General features: G+C 37.5%; 1 protein-coding gene across 5 annotated transcripts in view; it reads right to left on the bottom strand.

Moving 5' to 3' along the window:
- Nucleotides 1–13,207, bottom strand: part of Enah (ENAH actin regulator) — a 134,708-nt gene that overhangs the window by 120,919 nt on the left and 582 nt on the right. The gene's annotated exons all lie outside the window — the stretch shown is intronic.

A 13,207-nucleotide genomic window follows, 5' to 3' on the forward strand; every position in this document is an offset into this window, starting at 1 on the left:
AAATGAATTTATTACATTAGAAAAGTATACTATACCATGAAAAATATATTTCATGACACTTTTCAATTTTGTCAGGAAAATTAGGCAAAAATAAATTAAAGCAGCCAACACTTGATTCACTCTTCTTACATTCTAACAACACAACATAGTTGAAACCATAATACAAAAGTTTTCATAATTGTTTCACTTTTCAAGATTAAACCCAAATAAAGCCTTTCCTCCCAATCCCTGCTATACACTATCTATGAAATGTTCTAGGCTAATTCATTTTATATGACCTTGTTCTTGTACCAATTTTTTAAGAATATGAAGACACATATATGAAATCACAAGGAGTTATATTCAAACTCAAAACTGTAGCTCAGTAATAGTTACCGTTACAGAGAGACCCAGGTGTTTACTAGTTAAAACCAAGGGCTCTGGACACAGAAGGGTAACAATTTCAACAATTAAATGGCCTAAGGAAAAAAAAAAAAAATCACTTAACTCTGTCTGTCTCCATTTCCTCTACAAAAGTGAGGTAACAATAATTCATACCTTTTAGCTGCTGGAAGAGTATTAAATGAGTTCACATACGTAAAGTTTTTAGGCAGTAAGTATTCCATAACAGTTCGCTACTACATTTTTTAAAAAAAACTCAAGAAAATGGGAATATAAATGCCAATATTAAGTTAATTAGCAGAGGAAAAATTTTCTAAACAATTTGTGCCTTAAAATGTAAGTACACAGCTTTTTAAAATTTTTATTATTATTTATGTGTATAAATGTCTTGTGTAAGTGCACCTGCGCCATGTAGTGCCGGCAGAAGCCAGAAGAGGACATCAGATCCCCTGAACTGGAGTTATAGATGGTTGCTAGCCACCATGTGGGTGTTAAGAACTGAACCTGGGTCCTCTGCAAGAGCAGCCAGTGCTCTTAACCACTGAGCCATCTCTCCAGCACCAAGTACACACATTTTATAGAAAAATTAAACAAAGAGAACTCATGCCTATAGGACCAGCACTCTAGAGTCTATAGTAGGAGGGTCTCAAGTCTGAGGTCAACCTGCACTTCACAGCAAGCCTAGGATACATGAGGCTGTCTTTGGGGTCGGGGGGAAGGTTAAAAGAGTAAGTTAGGCATGGTGGCTCATGCCTGTAATCCCAGCACTGGAGAGGCTAAAGAAGGAAGATAACAAGTTTGAGGCCAACCTGGCTACAAGTGAATTTCAGACCAGCCTTGAGAATCACAATAAGAACTTGTCTCAAAAAAGAAAGAAAATGAGTTTTTAAGACGCTAAGTCGAGGGCTGCAGAGATGGCCCAATAGTTAAAAGCACTTGTGCTCTTGCAGAGGACCCAGGTTTGATTCCCAACACCCACACGGTTGCTTACAACCAGTTCCAGGGGATCCAACTCCCTCTTCTGGTCTGTGTAGAGGTCAAGCACACAAGTAGTGCACATATATACATGCAGGCAAACACTCATACACATAAAATAAAAATAAATCTTTTACAAAAATGCTACCTCAAACTTAAATACATTGCTGTAATTTCTAAAAATGAAATAGAGGGGCTGCATAGCCTCTGGGCATCCTGGTGCCAGCACCCTTCCTGGTCCCCAGGAGCCCTCTGGGCCTCGTCCCGCCCTCATCTCCCTTTGCTTCCTGGGCTGCAGAGCCTCCAGTTTCCTGGTACCAGCACCTTCCCTGGGGTTTATAGTGAGTTCAATATTGTATAATTGTATTAATTCAACTGTGAACCTAAAAATTTACAGCCACTTTTGAAAGAGATGTATCCTTGCTTTGGAATATATTACTGAATATGTTAAAGCTGTAATGAAATGCTTCTTCTAATCATGTGGTTATTAAATTTTTTAAAAAATTAAAAAAAAAAATAGAAGACCTGAATAAATGAAGGGGAAACCAGAAAATGGCATTATAAAAGGGCCAATACTCTCCCCAATCACATTAATCTATCAGTTTCACATAATTCTAATTAAAATTCCAACAGATTTGAGGGGCAAAGAACTTTCTTTAGCTTGTTTTTACTGGGTTTGACAAACTAATCTAAAAATATAAAAAAGTCTACCAAATTTTGAAAAATAAAATGCAATTCCTTCACTGTGGTTAAAGTATACCATAAAGTTAGTAATTCAACAGTGAGAAGACTGGAGGGATGCAGTGGTGGATCACAACTCATATGCCTGAGACAGCGGGCCCCGCCCCCCACCACAGAAGAACAAAGCCAAAATGATGGAGAATACAGAATTAGATAACCAGTGAATCCACAAACAGAAATCAGTACACAACAAGCATGGTATTTCCAATCAGTAGAAAAGGATGGATTATTAAGTAAATGCTACAAATGAGTAAAATTTGATAGATACTAACCTTTCATTTACACCAAAATTAATTTCAGGTGGCTTAAATTTAAACATAAACAAAACCATAAAGGTAACAGAAGATGTAGATGACTATGTATATAATTTTAGGTTAGAGAAAGCATGACGCACCGAAGGCAGAAACTATAAAGATGGACTACTGATTAATTTGACAGATTTCAAAACTTCTGTAATTAAGCACATGGCAAAAAAGATGCTATTACTACCTCACAGATGGGATGAGGGTTGGTGGATGCAGAGGCAGGCAGGCAGGCGAGTCCAATGAAACCAGCTGTCCTCATTAGCTTGAATTGTCAACTTGATACAGCCTAGAGTTCTCTCAAATGAGGAACTGTTTAGATCAGACAAGCCTGTGTGCATGTCTGTAGGGGATTATCTTGATTGTTAACTAATGCAAGAGGAACATCCGCTGTGGGTGGCACCATTTCCTGGGAAGGGGTTCCAGACTCTGAAAGAAAGCTAACAAAGCATGAGCCTGAGTTGAACCAGCAAGAAGTATTTCTCCATGGTTTCTGCTTCAACTTCCTGCTCGAGTTCCTGTCCTGACTTCACTAGATGATGAACTATAGATGATGAACTATAGAACCCGTAAGCCAAAATAAGTCTTTTCCTCTCATGAGTTGCTTTAGGTCAGTTTTATCACACCACAGAGATGAAAGGCCAGCTAGAACACAGCTAAGTGAATGAAAAATGCAGCAGTCCTGGAAGACAGAAGTGCTGCCAGCTAACCAATACACAGTGTGCTAGGTTTTGAAGTGGTTTGTTAAACACTAGTAGATAAATGTTAAAATGGGTATGTACTATAAAAGACTATCCTAAGTATGAATCATTGTAAGAAAAACTAATCTCATTGGGAAAATAGCACACGAACAGATATTCATTCAAAACTAAGATACTTAAACACATAAAGAGATACTCAACCATACCAGTAACCAAAGAAACAAACTGAATCAATGAGGTGACATCTTTTCCTATCAGACTGGCAAAGGCGAAAAAGGCTGATACTGCTGATTTGGTTAGAATCTGAGGAAACTGGAACTCCATCTAATGAACTAACTGGCCACACATATAAAAAGTAGTAATTCCTTTAATCTGGCAATTCTGTTTCAATTACTGTTCCCTCAAATGCTCATTACACACTCACAGAGGCCTACGCTGGCCTAAGAAGACAAAAATCAAATCCGAAATTATCTTAATAATTCTGATCATTGAGTTTTATTCTAAAATGCCACCGAAGGCTGTAAGAGGGGAATAATATCGGGCTTCCGCTTTAAGATAGTTCTGACTGATGAATGGGGAATGAGAGTCAAGAGTGAAAATGAGTTAACGTTAACTGTCCGAATGATTTAACAGCAGCCCAGATTTGAATAGTGTAAGACACATAGAAATAAAGGTGGGTCTGGGATAATATCAATTGGATATGAAAAAAGATTAAAAAAGTCAAGAACAGTGGTACCTGCCTGTTAATTCCAACACTTTGGAGGTAGAAGCAGATGGACTGGGAGTTCAAGGCCAGCCTGAGTTACATGAGACCCTACCTCAAAAACAAAAAACAAAAAAGAGGGCTGGAAAGTTGGTTTAGGGGTTAAAAGCACTGGCTGTTCTTGCAGAGAATCCAGGTTTGATTCCCAACACCCATATGGCGGTAACCGTCAGTAACTCCGGTTCCAGGGGTCTGACGCCCTTTTCTGACCTCCACAAGCATTACACATGCAGGCAATGCACTCATAAAATAAAATAAAATAAAATAAAATAAAATAAAATAAAAACATATATTTAAAAGAACAAAAAAAAAAGTAAATACTATTTTGTGGGGGCTGGAGAGATGGCTCAGCAGTTAAGAACACTGGTTGTTCTTGTAAAAGACCTGGGTTCGAATCCCAGCACCCATATGGCAGCTAACAATGTCCATAACTCCAGTTCCAGGGGATCTGACAGCCTCTTTTGTCCTCTGTGGGCACTGCACTACACGAGTGCACTTACCTACACACAGGCAATACATGCATACACATATGAGGCATTTTTTAAATTGCTGATTGATGCAGGAGGGCCCTGCCCACTGTGGGTCATACAATGCCTGGGCAGGTGGGCCTGGGCTGTGTAAGAAAAGTAGCTGAGCAAGACAGGGGGAGCAAGCCAGCAAGTAGCACTCCTCAATGGTTCAGTTCCTGTCTCCAGGTTCCTGCCCTGAGTTTCTGCCTGACTTCCCTTATAGATGGGTTGTGCCTTGAAAAGTGTTAAGATGCAATACATCCTTTACTCCCCAAGTTGGTTTTGGTCAGTGTTTAATCATAGCAATAGAAAGTAACCATGGCACTCATACACATGTATAGTCATACACACAAACAAGAACATCACACATACACAAAATTCTACGTAGTTTGGAGCTGGGTTTTTAACACTTTATATACTTCCTAAAGCATGTGTAAATTCTGTACTATTTTATAATGGAATTTTATAATGGAAGAAAAAAGTAATTTAGAAAAATCACCATTTATTTGAATAGTAATTTATTCACTTTCTAAAAGTACTACAATTATTAAGACTATAAAGAAATAAATGTAACTTTTAAATGAACATTTAAGGTTCATAAATTTTGAAATATTGAAAAGTTAAATTGTTGCAACTTTGCTTACAACAGCAACCTAACACAAAGTAAGAACTGGGGGAGGGGGAACATGGTCAGGATTGAAGACAAACTGAATATTTAATAATGATAAAACCCTCACAGAAAGATCCCTTCACTGAACTGTAGAATGAGCAATCTGAACTCCCTTGAGATTTGACCTAAAGAGCTATTCATTTTACTTATGTTCTAGAGTTCTTTTTATAAAGTTTCTCCCCATCAAGCTGACAAGTATGACACAGATACCAAAAGGGACAGGAAGTAGAGAGCTTCTAAAGAACAGTCAAGGGCAGTCATTTTGAATTTGCATCATCATATATTACCAAGATCAGATGTTCCAGCAGGCATTTACCACTGGAAAAGTACTCAGTTCATTTTAAAATGTCATCACAGCTATCTTATTCCCAAAAGATAAAACTCTCATTGGTATCTGAGATTACAGTAAACAGGCTCTATGAAAACACCACCTAGGGGCTAGAGAGATGGCTAAGCGGTTAAGAACACTGACTGTTCTTGCAGAAGACCTGGGTTCAAATCCCAGTACCCACATGGCAGCTAACCACTGTCTGTAACTCCAGGTCCAGGGGATCTGACAGCCTCTTCTGTCTTCCACGGGCATTGCATAACACAGATGCACTTACCTACATGCAAGCAATACATGCACACACGTAAATAAAAATAATAAATAAAAAAAATAAAATAAAACACCACCTAGACTAAATTTTCTAAAGATTCTATGGATTTGTGTCATCATGTTTTATTGGTGGCCTTAGTCATTTTTTTTATGTGTATGAGTGTTTTGCCTGCATGCTAAAGCATCACATGTGCCTGGTACCTGGGGAAGTCAGAAGAGGGTATCGGATCCCCTGGAAATAGAGTTAAAGATGGCTGTTAGCTGCCATGTGGAGTGTCGGAAACTGAACCAGGTTTTCTGGAAGAGAAGTCAAGTGCTCTTAACCACTTAGCCATCCCTTCAGCCCCCCAATCATTCTTTACTGCTTTAGAACAAGTTTTTGTTTTATTTATTTTTGGTCTTTTGAAATAGTCTCCCTGTAGCCATAGCTGGCTTGGAACTCACAATGTAGACCTGACTGGCCTTGATCTCATGGAGATCTTCCTGCCTCTGCCTCCCAAGTGCTGGGATTAAAGGCATGTGCCACTAGCTTAGTACGAGTTATTAAAAATATTTTTGTTAGGGCTGGAAAGATGGCTCAGCGGTTAAGAACACTGTTCTTACAGAAGACCCAGGTTCAAACCCCAGCACCCACATGGCAGCTAACAACTGTCTGTAACTCTAGTTCCAGGGGATCTGAAAGTCTCAATATACGCATACACATAAAATAAAAAATAAATGTTTTATATATATATATATATATTTGGGGGGGGCGGGGTTATGAGCCTGAGCCTTTAACAGCCGCACCAGCTATCCAGCCCTTTTATTTATTTATTTTGTAGAGGTTGGAGGGGGGGTATGCCACAGTACACATGTGGAAGCAAGAGGAGAACAGGCAGGATTTGGTTCTGTCCTTCCCCCATGTGGGTCCCAGGGATCAACCTCAGGTTATCAAGCTTGGTCACAGGCACTGTAACTCACTGAGCCATCTCACATGCCTGTTATTTTTAACAAGGCTACTAAGCACTATGAACTTAGCAGGAAGATAAGGCTCTAACATTTGCGAGGCCTCTCAAAGGCACCTCTCAGCACTCTCACCTAGTCGGCTCCCCAGAGAGGAAGGCCCAGTGTTTTGTCTTCAATTTGTCTTCTTTAGAAAACATGATGCCAATTATTAATCCAAAGTAATAAAAATATCAAGGAGTAATAGAAAATGAGATTCTCTTTTGTTATTGCCTATTTTAGTAAAAAAAAAAAATAAAAATTTAAACAAATAATTCAAGGGCTGAGAGGAGCTGAGTTATAACTCATATGCCATAAAATTTACCTCTTCAAGGTGTAAAACCCAGTGGCTTTTAATATACACACAAGGATGTACATCAACACCACTAATTTCAGAATATTTTCATCACATCAGAAAACACATACATACTCCTAACAGAAGTCACCTCCCATTCCTCCCTCATTGCTGGCAGGAATTCAAACATTTTCTATGTTGATGTACCTATTCTGCACATTTTGGAATGTGGCCTTTTTGGTTCTAGCTTTCTTCTCTTAGCATGTTTCCATCCACAGCAGAATATATCAGTACTTTACTCTTTTCTGATGGTCAAATATTGTTTCATTGTATGGGTACACCACATTTTGATTATTCATTTATCAACTGAAGGATGTTTAGGTTGCTTCTACTTTGTGACTATTATAATGGTGTCATGAACATTTGTGCACAAGTTTTTAGGTAGATATGTTTTCATTTTTCTTATGTATCTATTAGTGAAAAATTACTGAATCACACAACAACTCTAAATTTAAATTTCTGAGAAACTTCCAAACTCTTCTAAAGTAGCTGCATTATTTTACATGGCTTTTCAAAGTCTTAACATAAACTTAAGAGATGTTAGACTGTCGTAGAAATAGGGGATTTAGTCTTATCAAGCCTATTTGTGTGCCAAGTGTTATGCCTGAATCTTATTTAATTTTCCCAACAACTCTGAAAGACAGAGTGTATTTCCATTTTACAGAATAAATTCAAATTAAAAAAAAATTTTAAATCAGTTAGTAAATGTCAAAATCAGAATTTGAACCCAGAGTTGACTTCAAAGCCTACATACTCTTTACCCTAAACCATGCTGTTTCTATGGCACATTATTTACTCAGCTCTTAGATACACATACATTGTTCACAACAAAAAGGTTCTTTGGGAAAGTTGTATGTTAGAATTCTAAAATGGAAGCTTCCTAGTATAAAGATATTTCTAAAAAATATGTCACTTACATGTATTGACTGACTCACCCCATACATACGTATCTTCTTTAGTAAATTATTTCTACAGTTACATAAAACAAAGCCTATCTATGAATGTTGGAAGCATTCAGAGATTACTTTTTTCCCCACTAACACAGAAACATGTTCTGCTATACAGACTCAGTTTTGTTCTCCCATTTATATGCTGATTTCCTAGCCCACCACGTGACTACATTTGGAGACAGGACTCCTAGGAGGTTAACTGTGGCTAACTAAGATTATACAGATGGAGTCCTAAAGCCCATGAGATTGGTGGCTTTGGAAGGAGGAGGGAGAAAAACCTCTAGCCAGCCCTCCCAAGCCCATTCTCCCCCTACCAGGTGAAGATGAGAAGGCAGTCTTTCACAAGCAAGGAAGAGTCCTCACCAGACCCTACTTCTACCTCCGCTGTGAGAAAATAAGTTCCTATTTAAGCTACTCAGTCTATGGTATTTTGTCATGCCAGCAGCCTGAAATAACGCATACATCTTCCCCCATGAATATAATGGACCAACACACTGAAAATCAAGCACTGAGAAACAAAAACGCAGGTAGTCCAGTACAAGTAAGCAAAACCAGAGACACACAAACATACATTTGAGTTCTTTGATTAGACACTAAAACACAGATTATTCCATCTACTTAGTATTTACTGATGAAGTTAAGCAAATATGATGCCCTCTAGAGGGCTCTAGAGAAGGACAAACCTGAATCTGAAGCTTGGGTACTTCTGAGCTTTGTTAAGGAGTAAGAAATGAATTCTACATCCATCTTATAGTTAGCTGGGATGGTTTCTGATTAAGAAATTTTATTAATCTTAATATCTGCAAATTGTATACTACATCCTACCAAAGCTGTGCCCATATAGCTTCTAGAATGTTACAAACACTCCAAAGAGGTGACTGTTGCTGTTAGTATGTAAGATTCTAAAAGAGAACATCAAAGTCAAACACATATGAATATAGTATTTTCCAAGTACTGCACTGATACACTTGACTATAAAAATGAAGAATGTGTGACTAGTAGTATGACTTGGGAAATAGTATTTGAACTACAAAAAAATAAAGACAAGTCAAGGACTTCTCAGACGGTGTCACAAGAAGATTATTCACTCTTCATGTTTCCTGTAAAGCAAAGTTCCTAAGTTCCTATTTGGAGGGGTATCCATAAGGTTCCTCTTCAACTCAGAGTCTGTCTTTAACTTTTACTTCTTAAATCTACCCACTAGTTTCAAAGAAGGAGTAGGAAAAAAAAAGATAATGAGAGCTTGTTTTCATCTACAACTGCATGAAAATTGACATTACTTTTTCTAAATATTTCTTTACTCTCATAATAAAGACTGGGTGTTTGCAAATTACATGATCACACCTTTCTATTATTAAATTATTAAAGGATAAATTATTAAAACCATAAATGTAATTTTTTTTACTAGATAAATGATGCTGCCTACTTTGCTTATTCCAATTTAATTAATAAGGTACCTAAAACCTTGAATACTGAAGTAAATTTTATTTACGTATGCACACTCATAGTCAAGAGTTATTCATTTAATAAATACCTATAATGCTGACATTCAAAAACAACGAAGATGTAGCTCGTACTAATAAAAAAAAAAAATCCGTGGAAAAGTCACACATCCAACAACTGCATGTATAAATGGAGACCCATGAGAGCAGACTATTTATATCCTTTCATGAATATATAACTTGATATTACAATCTTGTAAAATAATAGGATTATCTCTTTTACCAATCTACTCAATTAACAAGTCAGTGTATATAAGCTGAATATTCTGTCTCTTTACTGTACCACTCTAAAATGTGTATTAAATTTATCTTTACCATAAATGAAGGCAGCAAAATCACAAGAAATTCTTCAAAGACTAAACTTAAACATATGGAGAAAAGTTAAAAGAACAGTTTCCTTACCTATAGAATAAAGCTGGTCTAGATCACAGTTGCTTAGAGAAGTAGCATTCCTGGAACCACTCTCTGGACCCATGTCCCAAGTACACATTATTAATGAATCTTGGCATTCTTCCCCATCAAATGCAGAAATGTACAATGCTCTTATCTGCATATTAGCCATTATCCATTGAAGTATGTAAGAAAATATAACCTATGTGCCCTTGAATTAAATAAGGTCCAAAGATAAAGCAAACTGCCCCAAAGTTTTACACAACTGTCTAAAATAGAAGTGGACCTCAAAATAAAAGAAGCACATGAAGCACCTTTTACTATTTGATTCTCAATCCCAGTATTACCTCTATGTATACTGGGGCTAGGGATGCATTCAGCTGGCAGAATACTTAATGCATAGGAAGCCCTGGGTTCAATTCCCAACACTGCACAGGACTGGGCATGATGTCATAAATCTGTATCCCAGCACTGGAGGTAGAGGCAGGAGGATCAGAATTAAGGGCACCCTCAGTTACACAGCCAGTCTGAGGCTAGCCTAGAATACCTAAGAACTTGTCTCAAAAAACAAATGCCAGGTGTGGTGGCATGTGCCTTTAATCCCAGCCCAGAGGCAGTGGATCTATGCAAGACTGAGGCCAGCCTGGTCCACACAGTGACTTCCAGGCAGGGTAGGACTAAGGGGACCCTGTCCAAAAAAAAAAAAAAAAAGCAAACAAATATATGCACCTATATAAACACACCACACACACACACAGATTTTATGTGTGTATATGTCTGTGTGTGTTGTGTGTAGGTATGTCTATGCATGCTTAGCTCAAGGTTACCCAGCTAGTAAGTGGCTTTGGACAAATCCTCACAACCCCACTATGCTTTTCTTACATGAGAAAGTCTGAGTAGCTAGCGGAAGCCTAGACTATACAATATGGACACAAAAATGCCAATTCAAAATTTTCTGAGCTCTTAGGGATCAGACTACAGGCAACAAGCTATTTTAGCTATGACAGGCTCCTCTTTCTATAAAAAAAAAAAAGATTAAATTTTGAGATCAACTAGTGTTAAAAAGACGCAATCATTTTATTAACACATACATATTCCTTCCATTACAAAGCATCTTCTTATACTTTTGAAACACTACGTAAGTGAAAAATAGAACCAAAAACCTTAATGGGAATCAAGTATCAGCTGTTTTGGTTTTGGGGGCTTTTTTGTCTCAACTCTTCCACTGTCCTGTGTGCATAACCGATCTCTTCATTGTTTAATGCTCATCTCTAAGCAAAATTTAACCTATATGCAGCATTTTACATGTGTAGAGTGTCTTATGACTGTTTCAGGAATGTAAAATACCATTCAGTTCCCTTCTGTATAGATTATACCATGTGACAATGAGCCTGCTATTCCTAAAATTAAAGCACCAGGGAAATCGTGTCACAAATACTCAACACTGTCATTTCTTCAGAGTTCTAGCCAACTTAAATGGAAATGCTTACCCAACATTCCTCCTTCCTGATGGCCTTTAAAGCATCAGAACTATCCTTCACATAACTAAAAAGCATTCCATGAAAAGGCTAACATTTATGCCTTATGGCATTTAAAAGCATCATGGAGACTAAACAATTATGAAAGTACTTTTTTTTTGGAAAGTACTTTCTTAAACACCAAAATACCCCAATTTTGCTTCCAGCAGACTCTTTTACCTCATAACCAACCACCCCACTTTCTCAGCTGTCTAAGCAACTCTTCACACTCAAGATGCACAAACCACCTACCAAATAATCCAAAGCCCTTCAAAGTGAAAAGCTGATCCTCTTTTCTGCTCTTAAATGATTCAAAATCAGCCTACAAAGAATTACTGTAGACTACTTAAACAAACTGTTCAGACCTGGGTAGGATGCTCCACATTATGCTACTGGAAAAACAGCAGTGTACATAGGAAGGAAGTAACAAAACAGCTTAAAAAAAAAAAAAGTTACATCTTACTAGAACTGTTAAGTGTAGACATAATTTACCTGAGACAGCTTGACTACAATATATACTATTAAATTTTACTGAGTGTCCCAAACTTTATTTTGTTCATAATCTTTGAATTAGAGATTATTGATTTTATTCTAAAATATGTTGCTTTCATTATTTTGCATTAATGTTAGGATAAATTTAGCTGAAGTTTGAAAAAAAACTATTAACTTCTGTTCTGTAAGACCACAATAGCATTAAGTCACTAAAGCAGAAATCAATAGTATATTTTGTAACAGTTCCTATATTTTCAAGGACACTAGGAGCTTGAAAAAAATATATAAAAATATAACTGAAGTTATCCAAGTCATACTTTACAAAGATTAATTATGGTTTCTGGTTTGTATGCCATAATTACTTTTTAAACATTTGAAAATGGCTTGTGTGAAATCGCCAAGGAAAAGGAGTCATTTAAGACAGCATTAAGGAAAAATTTAAGGCTGTCATAAATAAAGACCTGTAACTTGAAATCGGGGAGGGGGGATGATATAACTCATAGTAAGCTTAAGTGAAAACACAACATAAAACAGATTTAAAAGCGAAATGGTAATGTGTTCACCTCTGATAAAAAAAAAATGAAAACTCAAGTTTAAAAGGAAACAACTTAAATTGAGGAAAAAAAAACTCCAATGACATGACATTTTCTTGCCAGAGCGAAGAAATTTGTGGATCATTATCACTGAAATCTCACTGTATTACATTATAAAGGTCTTGGCAACGGTTGCCCATTAATCTTTAACACAAAGGAGATTCAAATCCAAACAAACTGTAATGTAAGCCTATCTCTTTCAGGAGACAGAAATGGAGTAATTTACTTTATCCACAATTATTTAACCTAAAAGGAAGGCCTTTAAGAATGATAATGCAAAATGGACCAGCCTTCAGTCTACCAAGTCCCATTTCTCATGAAGTCTTGCACCAATCCGAAAAGAGAAGGTTATGGACACAAAACAAGCTTGGGGAAGACTTGGGGGTGGGGGTGGGGGTTGTCCAATGAATGACACGCCACATCCCGGTCAACTGGAGGCACATAAAGGAAACCTATCACACCATATGTTCCACCGTTTCAATCCAAACCTATTTCACCTCTGTATATCCAATTCTTACCTTTGATTTTTGTCTGAGAAACACACACGCACACACACACACACACACACACACTCTTACCTTTGGGTCTGAAAAACACACACACACACAGACACACACACACACACCGTTTTATTGATTTCAAAGGAGAAAAAAAGCAGCTACTGCTGCAATGCAACACAGCCTGCTACAGAACCGGGGACAAGGGCTTTGCACACCAACCCTCCCCCGCCCGGGCTCACGAACCCCAGACAACTTCCAGTTCTCCCCCCCGCAATACCACCCCCACC

The sequence above is a fragment of the Nannospalax galili genome, unplaced genomic scaffold, assembly GCF_000622305.1.
Source record: "Nannospalax galili isolate Female #2095 unplaced genomic scaffold, S.galili_v1.0 scaffold368, whole genome shotgun sequence".
Taxonomy (NCBI): Eukaryota; Metazoa; Chordata; class Mammalia; order Rodentia; family Spalacidae; genus Nannospalax; species Nannospalax galili.